The 13,070-nt window shown below is 33.0% G+C and overlaps 1 protein-coding gene and 1 non-coding gene across 9 annotated transcripts in view; one reads left to right on the plus strand and one right to left on the minus strand.

The window, feature by feature from the left end:
- Window positions 1–13,070, minus strand: part of CSNK1G1 (casein kinase 1 gamma 1) — a 147,645-nt gene that overhangs the window by 75,848 nt on the left and 58,727 nt on the right. The window lies entirely within an intron of this gene.
- Window positions 8,716–8,824, plus strand: LOC118601055. The gene has a single exon (XR_004950158.1). It is a non-coding gene; the product is annotated as a U6 spliceosomal RNA (small nuclear RNA).

Below are 13,070 nucleotides of genomic sequence, written 5' to 3' on the forward strand. Positions count from 1 at the left end.
GTACACGGGGAAAAATGGTGAGAAGTAAAGTCAGATAAAATCAAAAGGAACAGAGTGTGAATAACTGTGAATGTCAGCTTCTTACTGAGTTATGCACTACCAAAGGTACATGGAGGTATGCAGGGGCATAAGCTATAGGACAAATAAGATACACTTTTCCTGGATACTTACTATTCTCTGAGGATTTGGGGGAAATCTTTTTTTATAGTAAAACTTACTATATTATAGAAATTGTGCACAAATTTCTTTTGAAGAAAAAAGGTTCAAAAGAATCCTGGGCACTTATGGATCTGCTTCTTTCAGAGTCTAAGAGGGGTCTCACTAACCAGTAACTTTTTCTCATTTCCCTGAGTTCAACTGGGCAGCCTAGTTTTCACAGTGCAGTTTACTTTCAACAATGTGAACTTTTCATTGCTCATGAGGGTGGGAAAGGGTAGCTTTCAGGCAAGGCAAGGCCTGGGCAGAAGGGGATTTGGTGATCCAACTGCTTCACATATAGACCTGCAACAGGACTTCCTGTTTTTAGCTCCTGCATCCCAACTTTCCAAGTTCCTAGTATCTCCTATTCTTGAGCCTATCTGGTGTATTCTGTTACAAACTGCCTACTTTTCAATCATTCAGAATTCTCTGAACTGCTAAGTCAGTTATAACTTAACTGTCTGCATTCCACCTTCCAAAATTGTGTTAACATTTCTTATCTGTTTTTATCTTCTCTTCTTTTTTTGGTTCCTTGGGAAAAAAAATCCCTTTTCTAAATATACTTACAAAACTGAAGAGGCATCCAGTTCCATAAACTTCCACATATTATATTTAGTTTACGCATATATCTTTCTACCTCCACTTGGCAGTAAATTTTCTGAGGACAAGAAGAATGTTTAACTCATCTTTTTAACTCTAACAACATAGTATGTGATATATAGTTGGTAACAGATATTTGCCAAAGTGAATCAAATTGACTTGACATACAGAGAAGGTTCTTCTGAGAAAGTTCTAGAGCAACAAAAAAAGAAGGCTGGTTTAGAATCAGATTATGGATAATCTTAAATGCAAATATAGGCGTTTTGACTTCATTTCAGCTGACTGTGAAACCACCAAAAAAAGTTTTGTGCTAGAAGAAAAGGCAAAATGGCGAAAACTATATTTTAAAAATACTAATCTGGTCCCAATATATAAGATTAAAGAGGATATGCAGAATATGATGAATAAGAAGTTTTTACATCAGACTATTAAAAGAATAACATCTACCACATACAATGTGATTATGAAGATCACAAGTTAGATAAGAATATATGAAAGTACTTTGTAAACTGCAAAGTGCTAGGTAAATCTAATTTTTATTACTCCTATTGTTATTGTAGGTATGAGGAAGTAATTTCTGAAAGAGAATGGCTTAAAATAATAAGACTTATAATCAAGGCATTTTAAGGAACAAACTAACCACCTTTGGATTACATGTAAACGTGAGGAATAAGGAAAAGAGAAAGGTCAAAAATGCTTTTAATTAGTGGAGAAGACGAAAAGCCAGGAGAGTAGACAACAATTATTCCATTCCACCATGATGCCTTCCTCTAGGTTCTCACCAAATCTAAAATAACAAATTATATGAAATGCCCTTCATCTGCAATGTGCATATCTGTATAAAAGAATATAATCTCAGAAATATAATAAACGAGAGCCTGTGTAACACCAAACATGATGGCTGACAAATCACAAAATGCTAGCTTGCTTGTGTTTGCTTATTTTCTCTGGCGGCACCAAAAGAACAGAACACATGTCATCCTCGTACAAAGCAGTTATTCTTACTCCTAAAAGGCACTGGAGGTGACTGGGTAATTCTCCTGAGCTTAAGCATTATTCAAATGAATTCTTTCGCCAGGGAGTATCATTAAGACTGAACAGGGCAATACAAAACATAACCATATTGGAAAGCTAGACAATCACTCAGCCACTATCCTCAGTGATATACAGTACTCAAAAATTTTGAGCTGGAAGATTTTAATTATGAAGACAGAGCATTAAAATTCTGGCCATTTAAAATGAATGACTTCTTCAGCTAAATATTGATATATATGAATATATGTATATTGATATCTATCAGTAACTTTGAGAAAAGCAGGTAGTTTAATGGACAGAAAAATACCACTGATGAAATGGCACAATCCCAAGCACTCAAAGCTTTTAGTATGTCTTGTACAAAATCCACAATGCTTCCCATGCTTACTTCCTGGCTATGGGTTCTTTTATAGTTAATGGAAAAGAAACTGCATTACACTGTAGTTTTTGGAGCTTTATATTTAAACTCAACCCTTCTGAAACAGCAGTCCTGGATGTAATGCTGCCCATAAAACCCACTACATGAAGACTTCCTGTTTCGGTAAGTCACCTACAGAGACAACATTTACCGTAAGCTTCATCAGACACAGATTATTTCAAAGAACCAGCAGGTCTCAGTTCTCAGTCACAATGATAAAGGAACATATAGCCTCGGGTTCCCAGTTTTAGTTAGATCTCCAGCTGTCACATTTTCTTGCCCTAAAGTGAAAGTAGTGCATTTCTAAATTACTACCTAGAACTTGTAAAAAAAAAAAAAAAAATCCAGCCAAAAAATTTGAGGCAATTAGTAGTTAAAACAAGAAACCACTTTTATGTAATCCAGATTGGTTACCATGTCTATTTAGAGCAAAGAGGACAGGCTGGCCCATTGCCTCCACCAACCAGATAGCATCTCTTTAAGTGGGCAGTAGGAGTAGAGGTAAAAGAATAATAAAAGGCACCAGAACTTTAAAGCACAAAGTCAGATGTCTTTCTCATTTTCACTGGCTTAATTCTACTAATATATTAGTATACTATGCAGAAACATTTCCTAAATGGTTAGCAGTGAATGGCAACATTAAAATGTTTTCTAAACTGCGTGATGTGATCCATTAGTGGAGTGTGAAATAAATTCAGTGGGTCCCGACAAACACGATCTTGCAAGAAAAATAGTATAAAATTAAAAAAAAAAAGAATATATCCTATTTAGTAACAGTATTATTTATGAAACTTTTGCTTCATATACATTAATTTGTGTATGTACTGAATCACAATACAATACTTTTTAGTGTGGGTTATGGTCAAAAAAATAAAAGCTATCAAAAACCTTCTGAAAAGCAGTTTCGATTATTTCATTTTGGAATAAAAAGCTTAAGTTAGTGATTGGACTGGTTTCTATGACTTTCTTAGCTATTAAATATAATATTCTGATCAATCCATTAGGAAAAAGAACAATGGTTTTTCTAGCAGCTGAGAGTCTGGAGTGAGGCTGAGTAGAGTGAAGCAAAAGCAGGTGGAAGATGTCATTTTATAAATGGGATCAAAGAAAATCCTGTACCCCTACTTCAGGAGGGAAAGCCTGTGAGGTATTTAGAGGCCTGTTTTTTACTAAGTAAATGTGTGAAATTTTCTACATTACGCTGGTGAGAAAAGAACTAAAATGAATCACACCCCAAAGCATGATAGTTTGCAGAAACATACTAAAATATTTTTTTAAATTTTACTATGCAACACTTCAAAGTTATACAATGATTCCCCCAGGTAATCTCATCCAATTTTGAAGCAAATCAGTATATTTTATTATTGATCTCTAATAGATTTGAAGCGTTCTTTTAGAACAGATGGATTACTTGTTATTTGAAGATCTCTGCAATATAAATGTGAAAAATTAGAAGACCGAATGGAGACCCATGGATATGGGGAAGATTATAGTACCAGTCAGACATTTTGGCCATTCAGGAAGAAAAGTCCAAATGGTCCTTTGAAAAGTAAAAGATTTGAAAAGTGAAAAAACACAATTATGAACAGAGTTAAAGGTAAAGCAATCGATTCTAGAAGAACTAAAACCATGGATTGTCAATGATTTGAACTTGAACATAAGGCAAAACCAGTTGATTTATTAATATTTTCCTGCCAAGAATATAGACCTCCATTCTAGATAATACAACTTTTAAGAGGAAAAAAGATGTTATTAATAAAGTTATAGCAGAAGTAAAAGAATATTTATATTAGACACTTAACTAATATACAAATTGGAGAAACCACAGTATCTAAAAACTTCAGATCCCAGTGATATGTCTATTTATTTCTCATCCTAATGAAAGTAGTTATGTCACCAGAAGCGATGTTAATGTACTTTTTTAAAGTCTTGCTTTACTACTAATTTAGACAATTTCCTAAAAGGGTCTGGCACATAATTTTTCAGCTTTGTTTAGAGCCAGTGATTGGGAAGCAGCTTCTCCTGAGGAACAGATTGGAAGCTGTGTGCGGGTCATTGACACATATTGTTAACATCTAAAATCAAACTTTAATCTTATTGTACAAACAATATGCCTTACAAAATTTTTTTAACATTTTTCTTTATTATTGAAGTATAACTCACATTAAGAGCACAAATTCTAAGTGTACAGCTCAGTAAATTCTTACTTATTCATATAACCATGTAACCATCTGAGGAGAGATCTACAGCACTCTAGTTGGCTTTCTTGTGCCTCTTGCCAATCAATAATCCTCATCTACTACCTCCCGGAATAATCTATTTTGACTGTAATTGCAAGAAATTTGCTTTGAACATCTATGGATATAATTATACAATAACCACTCTTTTGTGTCTGCCCCCTTTTGCTTAACATTATGTCCGAGATTCATTCATTTTGTTGCATGTATTAGTAGTAGATGATTCTACCTTTCCTCATGTTTGTATCTTATTTCAGAACTGCTGCTTTTTCCTCCACATTAAAACTAATCTCTTGGCATATTAAACTAAGCATTAAGAAGCTACCAATTTAATTCCACTTCCAATAGTCAAGAGGTGGAAGCAAACCAAATGTCCATCAATGGATGAAAGTAGGACAGATGAATAGATAAAGAGAATGTGGTACATACATACAAAGGAATTTTATTCAGCCTTAAAAAGGCAGGAAATCCTGTCATATGCTACAATTCAAGTGAACCCTGAAGACATTATGTTAAATAAAATAAGCCAGTCATAAAAAGACAATACTATATAATTCAACCATCTAAAGTAGTCAAATTCACAGAAAAGAAGGTGGAATGGTGGTTATTGGGGCCTGGTGAGAGAGGGGAAAAAAGGATGTTGTTTAAATTTCAGTTGGAGAATATGAAAAAGTTCTGCCTATCTGTTTTACAACAATATGAATATATTTAACTGTACTGAATTGTACACATAAAAATTATTAAGACAGTAAATTTGATGGTTGTTGTTTTTTTTTTAACCACAATGTTAAAAAAAAAAAGAATCTGAGCAACCCCTTTCAGATTCACAAAGTCCATTTTCAGGAAGACAAAAAATTCTGAGACCTACCTTCTCAGTGTAATAATAACTATCGTTATTTTGAGCATAGTTGCTCCCAATTTGTAATGGCAGAACATGGTCTTTGGAGAGACCACATCAAGATGTAAGAAAAAATCAGTTTGCACTTTGAAAGTAAAAATCCCTTAAAGCTCAACCACTCAATGGATTGCTAAACTCTAATTTGCAGAATTTTAGGCAGTGCAGTATTTTTTAGTAAAAGTTATGCAGCTTTAGTGGCTAGAACCGAAATGTTCTTAACCTGTGATCATCAGATTCTCATTCAAAGTCAAAAATCCTTTCCTTGTGGGGAATAATAATAAACATCAAAGCAGTACCATCTCTATTCAAGAATTTTTTTTTTTTTGAAGATTAGTTTAAAAACCTCGCAGGAAAGCAAATAGGATAATCTTTCTCGTGATTATCAAAGTAACTATGAAAACAATGAAACATACGTATAACAATACAAAATCATGATTTGCAATGTATAATTTAGGACTGATCGTACAAGAAATAAGTTTTGTTGCCAATCAGTAACTTACTGAAAAATTAAAAATATCTCAAATGTGATGACCCTTGAAACTTTTCTAAGTCTAACTATAAATGTAGTTTCACAGGAGGGAAAATCATTTCAACCTATACCAAATCTTAAGTCCAACATAATACTGTATAAAATTACATAATTATATTAGCAAGTTCACATATCAATTTTGATTAAGCCTATATACTTTTTTGGTAACAACTTTTGAGATGTAATCTACATACAATTCACCCATTTAAAGTATACAATTTGCTGGGTTTTAGTATGTTAAGAGTTGTGCAACCATCTCCACAATCGATTTTAGACTATTTCCACCTCCTTAAAAAGAAACCCCACACTCTTTATTACCTACTTACCAGTCAGCCTGACCCTCCTTCAACTCCAAACACCAGCCCTTAAACAATCACTAATCTATTTCTGTCACAATAGATTTGCCTATTCTGGATATTTCATATAAATAGAATCATATAATATGTGGTCTTTTGTGACTGGCATCCTGTACTTGGTATCATGTTTATCAACATTGTAGCATGTATCTTCATTCTTTTTAAAGTCAAATAATACCACAATTTGCTTATCTATTAATCAGGTGACATTTGGTTTTCCTTTTTAGCTATGAATAATGCTGCTATAAACATTATACACAAGTATTTGTGTAAATATGTTTCCCTTTCTCTTGGGTATATATATACACAGACACACACACACATACCTAAGAGTGGAATTACTGGAACAAATGGTAGTCCTCTTTTATTTAATTAACTATTATATTTAACTTTTGAGAAACTGCTAGGCTATTTTCCAAAGTGGCTGTACCATTTTACATTTTATCTCAGTAGCATATCAAGTCATTTTACATGTCACATCAGCAGCATATTGTTAACACCTGTTCTTATCTATCGATTCTAGCCACCCTAGTAGGTGCAATATGTTATCTTACTGTGATTTTGATTTACAATTCCCCAATGACTAATGATGATGAGACTATGAGGAAAGAGTAAGGAAATAAAATGGAATCACTACAGTTAAGCTGCTAAATTACTAAAATAAAGTAGGCTGAGGCATGAGGAAATGATTTTACTCTTGCTTTAACTAGCTGGGGAACTTAAATCTTTGAATCCTCTAGTTATGCCTAAAGATATAGATAACTCTCTGATTACCTCCTTAAGTACTTAGGAAAGAATGCTCAAGCATCCAGACCACCTGACATCCATTATTCAGACCACTGGACATCTAGAAGATTACAATATCAGATCAATCCAGAGGCTAAGAATGTAGGACTGATTCTTCTCAAGAATGCACTTTTTACTATAAGAACTCTTGGCTTTTCTTTCTTCTTTGGAACACTCTGGGTACTGTCTAGTTGTGTTTCTGATTTGCAAACCTTAAGATACTTGAATAAATTTTTGCCATTTATTTCTAGCCGAAGCCTCCTGACTCTGCTTGCTTGACACATCATCTCACATGCTTAATGGCCATCCCTATGTCAACACTGGAGAAATGTCTATTTAAATCCTTTGCCCATTCCTTTTGCGCCACGCTTCTCTTGTTCAGGCCTGCTTCCATGTCTGGAAGTGTACTTTCCCTTCTAATAAAGCTTTTATTTTCTGCTATTAAAAAAAAAAATCCTTTGCCTATTTTAAAATTAAGTTATTTTTATTGTTGAGTTGTAAGTGTTCTTTATATACTCGAAATACTAGTCCCTTATTAGATATAATCGGAAAATATTTTTTCCTAGTATATGGTTTTTATTTTTCTTTCTTTATGGTATCCTTTGCAGCACAAACTTTTTATTTTGGGGACGTCCAATTTACCTATTTTTTTCTTTAGTTGTTTGTGCTTTTGGTGTCATACCTAAGAATCCGTTGCCAAATCTGAGGGCATAAAGATTTACTCACACGTTTTCTTCTAAGAGTTTTATAGTTTGAGTTCTGACATTTAGTCCTTTGACCCATTTGGGATTAACTTTTTTTTTTTTTAAAGTGTGAGGTAATGTTTCAACTCCAATCTTTTGTATGTGAATATCCAGCTGTCCCGACATCAACTGTTGAAAAATTATTCTTTCTCCATTGAATAGTCTTGACACAATAGTCAAAAAGCAATGGACCTCAGATTGATATCTGGTTTCTCCAATTCTAGTGAAGATCTATTGATCTATATGTCTATTCTAGTGCCAGTACCACACTGCTTTGATCACTGTTGCTTTGTAGTAAGTCTTGAAATCAGTAAGTGTGAGCCATCTAACTTTGTTCTTCTTTTTCAATATTGTTTTGGTTCTGCCTGGTCACTTGCAACTCCATATATATATTTTAGAATCCACTTATGAATTTCTACAAAAAAGCCAGCTGGGATTCTGAAAGGAATTGTGATGAATCTGTAGATCGATTGGGGAGTACTACCATCTTAACGATATTAAGATTGGACTTCGTCTTTCTATGTATTTAGGTCTTTTTAAATTTCTTTCAACAATGTTTTGCAGTTTTCATAGTATAAGTTTTACAGTCACTTTGTTAAACTTTTTTTTTTGAGGTTTATTCTCTCTTAATACTACTGTAAATGGAACTGTTTCCATAATTTCATTTTTGGATTAAACATGTATACTTTTTATAATAATGACTGACACCTCTTCCCTCATGATCTGTTCCCAGAAGCATACTATGTCTTTTAATTAGAAAAGTAATAGTATCTCTTAAACCTCAACTAGGGAGTTCTATCATATAAATGAATTTTCCAGATAAGTGACATTCTTTCAATAAAAGTTTAAAACTAAAATCATTTTTATAGTAGAAATGTTTCTAAAATTTTAGGTTTAATAAAGAACATATGTGATGTTTGCTTTGGCAATACATACATATACTAAAATTGGAATGATACAGAGAAGATTAGCACGGCCCCTGCACGAGGATGACAAGCAAATTCATAAAGCATTCAGATTTTTAAATTTCCAGTTATAAAATAAATAAGTCACAGAGATGTATAGGATGGTGACTACGATTAATACTGTATTACATATCTGAAAGTTGCTGAGAGTAAGTCATAAAAGTTCTCATCAGAAGAAAAAAATTTTTGTAAGTGTATATGTGTAAATTTCCTACCCAGTATATACAAAAAAATTATTTATCCAGGAAGCTACTGAGGATTATGTTATATTTCTGACAATTACTTTCATGAAAATGTTTATTGTGTTATTTATTTATAATAATAATAAAAGGTAAATATTAACTGAAAGGCCAACTACATGGTGACAATTGTGGTTATCTACTTGAAGAAACAGAATGAAGTCATTAAACTTATCATGAAAATTACATAACAATTTAGTAAATAAAAAAGCAGAATCTTAAAGAATACCCAACTTTGCTTATACCAAAGTACATATATACATGTACACACAGCTGAACAAAGACTTTGCTCTAATTATCTGTGATGTTACAATTCCAACTCAAAATAAAACAACACAAAATAAAAACCAACTAAAAACAAAAGAAAACAAGTTTCATGAAGCAGAAATATCCTTGATCCATCTATACTCTGGATGTTCAAATCTAAACAATCTAACTATTTAGTTTAGTTTAATCAATCTCTGAAGTAGTTTATAAAGTAGAAAAAAAGCAGCGTTACAACCTCAAAAAGACAAAGTAATTTTTAATTTCACAGTACAAACAGCCTAAACTACCTATAAGAGCCCTTTAGTCAAAGAAACATTCAGAATTACTTAAAATCACAAAGCATTTACTGTTTAGGCTTTTTACCATCCAGGCAAACTAGAGGAACTACCACTGTTATTTAGATATCAGTACCACTGGATAAAAAAGATTGATGTGTATTTTTAACAACACAGAAAAACTAAATACAGAAAAACTACACCTTTTGAGGGTAGGGAGGAAACATGAGAAGTTCTAATTAATTTATGTTCTTGGGAGGGAGATGACAACGTAGTTCCTGTTAAGTTTTTTTACTGCCTACAGAATAAAGTCCAAAATATATATCATGGCCCAAAGCTAGTCAAGAATAGACTCTGCTCACATCTCTAGCCTTATTTCCCACTGTACTTTATTGAAATAAAAAGCTAAGGGCAGAATAAGATATAGTGTTTATAATATCCTCCACTTTATAACATCCTCCCATTTTACTCTGAATTTCAAAATACATACTTTGCAAAATTAAAAATAAATCAAAAATTAATTATTAATTAGCCAATGCTTTTCTTCTTCACCTAGAAAATCCCTAAGGATTAAAGTTGGTCCACCATAGGAACTAGATAGTGTTACTTAAAATAATGGCCATCATTTTATACTTTATTTACATTTCTTTTCCTGGTAATAGGTAATTATATTAAATGCCAACAACTATAAATTTTGGAATCAGATATTTATTTTAATGTTGTTTTTAACTTTCTTTTTTCGGCGTGTAGTATTTCAACTGCACACTTAACCAATAAGTGGTGAGACTACCTGGCACATAATAAAAATACTTGTTTGGGAGGTCACTTATTTGGGCTCTAGTTGCAACTCTGTGGTAAGTAGCTTATCTTAACCCAAGTCATTTGATTTCTAAATTTTTCATCTTTAAAATGATGAAAGTTGGTCTAGATAATGCCAAGGTTCCCTACAGGTCTAAAACTTAAGTAGGTTTATTACTTTTGTTGATCTGTACTTTACATATATATTAAATCAGTCTAAGTTACCATGACCCTGTTGGGAGCCAGGTCCCACTCCTGTCTCATACTAAACTCATGGCCATCTTTTATATAACCGTCGCTGATCTAGTTGTCAGGCCTGAAATTAAATAGTACGGTTCTTGAATCACAACCTGGTCTTTTGTTCAACATTGCTTATTTAAGATAATGCTGAATCTTAATTCTGTTAACCAGTTTTATTTAGCTGCCCCACCTCAAGCATTGCATTACGTGAAGATTTCATTAGTACAGTGGTCTCCCTTATACGTAATTTCACTTTCTGCAGTTTCCATTACCTGTGGTCAATCATGGTCCAAAAATATTAAATTGAAACATTTTAGAAATAAACATAAGTTTTAAATTGCATGCTGTTCTGAGTTGTGTGATGAAATCTCAAGCCATCCTGCTCTGTACCCCCTCCGGGACATGAATCATCCCTTTGTCCAGCATATCCATTGTGTATGTTACCCTCCTGTTACTTAGTAGTTATCTTGGTTATCAGACTAGTGATATCACAGTACATGGTTTCAAGTAACCCTTATTTTACTTAATAGTGCCATATATACATACCTTCATTACAGTATATTCTTATAATTGCTCTATTTTATTATTAGTTATTGTTATTAATCTCTTACCATGCCTAATTTATAATTAAATTTTATCATAGGTATGTATACATAGGCAAAAATGGTATATATAGGTTTGGTATTATCCAAGGTTTCAGTCACCTACTGGGGATCTTGAAACGTATCCCCTGCAGATAAAGGGAGACTACTATATGTTCTTCAAAGATCTCCATCCAATTCATGGTTCAACTGAATGGAACCAAAATCAGAGCTCTATGTTCAGCAACAGTAATGACAACGGTCCATTAAAACTGATTCTCCCTGGTGAAGGTGGTTAAGAAAACTACATACCTACTTAATTATCTTATCAACCAGCCCGCATTTCTATCTGTGTTACTAGAATATCACAAATGTCTGTCAAATAAATGCCTTGCTGAATAAAAATATATAATACATTAGAGACATTTAACATGGCAGATAAAAACATAGGCAAATTCACATTGAAATGACGAAAGAAACAAAAAGGACAAATAAAATAGGTGAAGAAACAGCAGACCTGAGAAAGCTGACATACTTCAGAGGAAGAATCTAAATGCTAAGATTACCTAATGATATAGACAGAAAACACAATTCTGTTGTAAACTTGAGAGGAAGAATTAATAAAGGATATGCAGTAACTAAGAAAACTTTTTAAAACTCAAGTATCAGTAATTTTTATTTCTGAGGGAAGGAGGGATAGGAATGTACTAGAAAGGAAACACAGTAATAATGCTTTCATAGCTCAGGTGTGAACAATATTTCAACAATCATTATATTGTACATGCAGAAAAATGGATTAACCAAAAAGTATGACATAAGTATTTTGGGAGAATTTAGGGAGTGTTTGTACAGATGGCCCCTGATTTAAAATGGTTTGCCTTTCGATTTTTCAACTTTACAATGGTGCAAAAGCGATAAGCATTCAGTAAAGCGATAAGCATTCAACTATACTTTGAATTTTGATCTTTTTCCAGGCTAGCAATATGTAGTGCAATAGTCTTGTGATGCTGGGCAACAGCAATGAGCAGCAGCTCCTAGTCCGCCACATGATCACAAAGGTAAACAACCAATACTCTATAGTATATTTATTGTGTCAGATGATTTTGCCCAACTGCAGGCCAATGTTTAAGTGTTCTTAGCACATTTCAGGTAAGTTAGGCTACACTGATGTTCAGTAGGTTAGGTGAATTAACTGCATTTTCAACTTAAAATGGGAATGGATTTATTGACACATAACCTCATCATAAGCTGAAGAGCATCTGTATGTAATTGGGGATGGTATGTATGAGAAAAATCAAGAAATAATATTGAATATTGAAAAAAATAGTAATGTCTAGAAAAAAGGAGGTATCTAAGAGACATTTAAAGACTTGAAATGCTTGCTTGCAGGAATCAGGACTTTAAAATCTATATTACATGGGTATTTTCATTTAAATTATATTATAAAAAATATGTATAGCATTTTCTTACCCTAGTAATCCCAAATGAGTAAGATCTACTCTTTGAGAGTCTACTCTGCTTGGCAGTGAGCTCTACTTCCTTTGATAAGAGCTTTACCTTTCATGGAAAAGTTATGACCAAAAGTTTAGACCATTTTCTCTTCAGAATGCATGATGACATCATGGAAATACTGATCCTGAACTCTCTTCATAAGCAAATCCATAATCACCCTAGTTTTGTAATCCTCCTTAACAATTCCAAATTGGCTTAGAAATCCTGAAAATTTTACAGTTAAATCCTCATTAACTAGTTAAGATCTCAATGCATAACCCTACAAATATCATATCTGTGATACTTCCAAACATATTAACATGATGTAGACTGTGCCTCCGTAAATGTGGTTAAAACTATTTACTCCTTTCATCTTTTTGATGGATTATGCTATTGACAGAAAGATCTGTTAAA

The sequence above is a fragment of the Rousettus aegyptiacus genome, unplaced genomic scaffold (genome assembly GCF_014176215.1).
Source record: "Rousettus aegyptiacus isolate mRouAeg1 unplaced genomic scaffold, mRouAeg1.p scaffold_m13_p_3, whole genome shotgun sequence".
Taxonomy (NCBI): domain Eukaryota; kingdom Metazoa; phylum Chordata; class Mammalia; order Chiroptera; family Pteropodidae; genus Rousettus; species Rousettus aegyptiacus.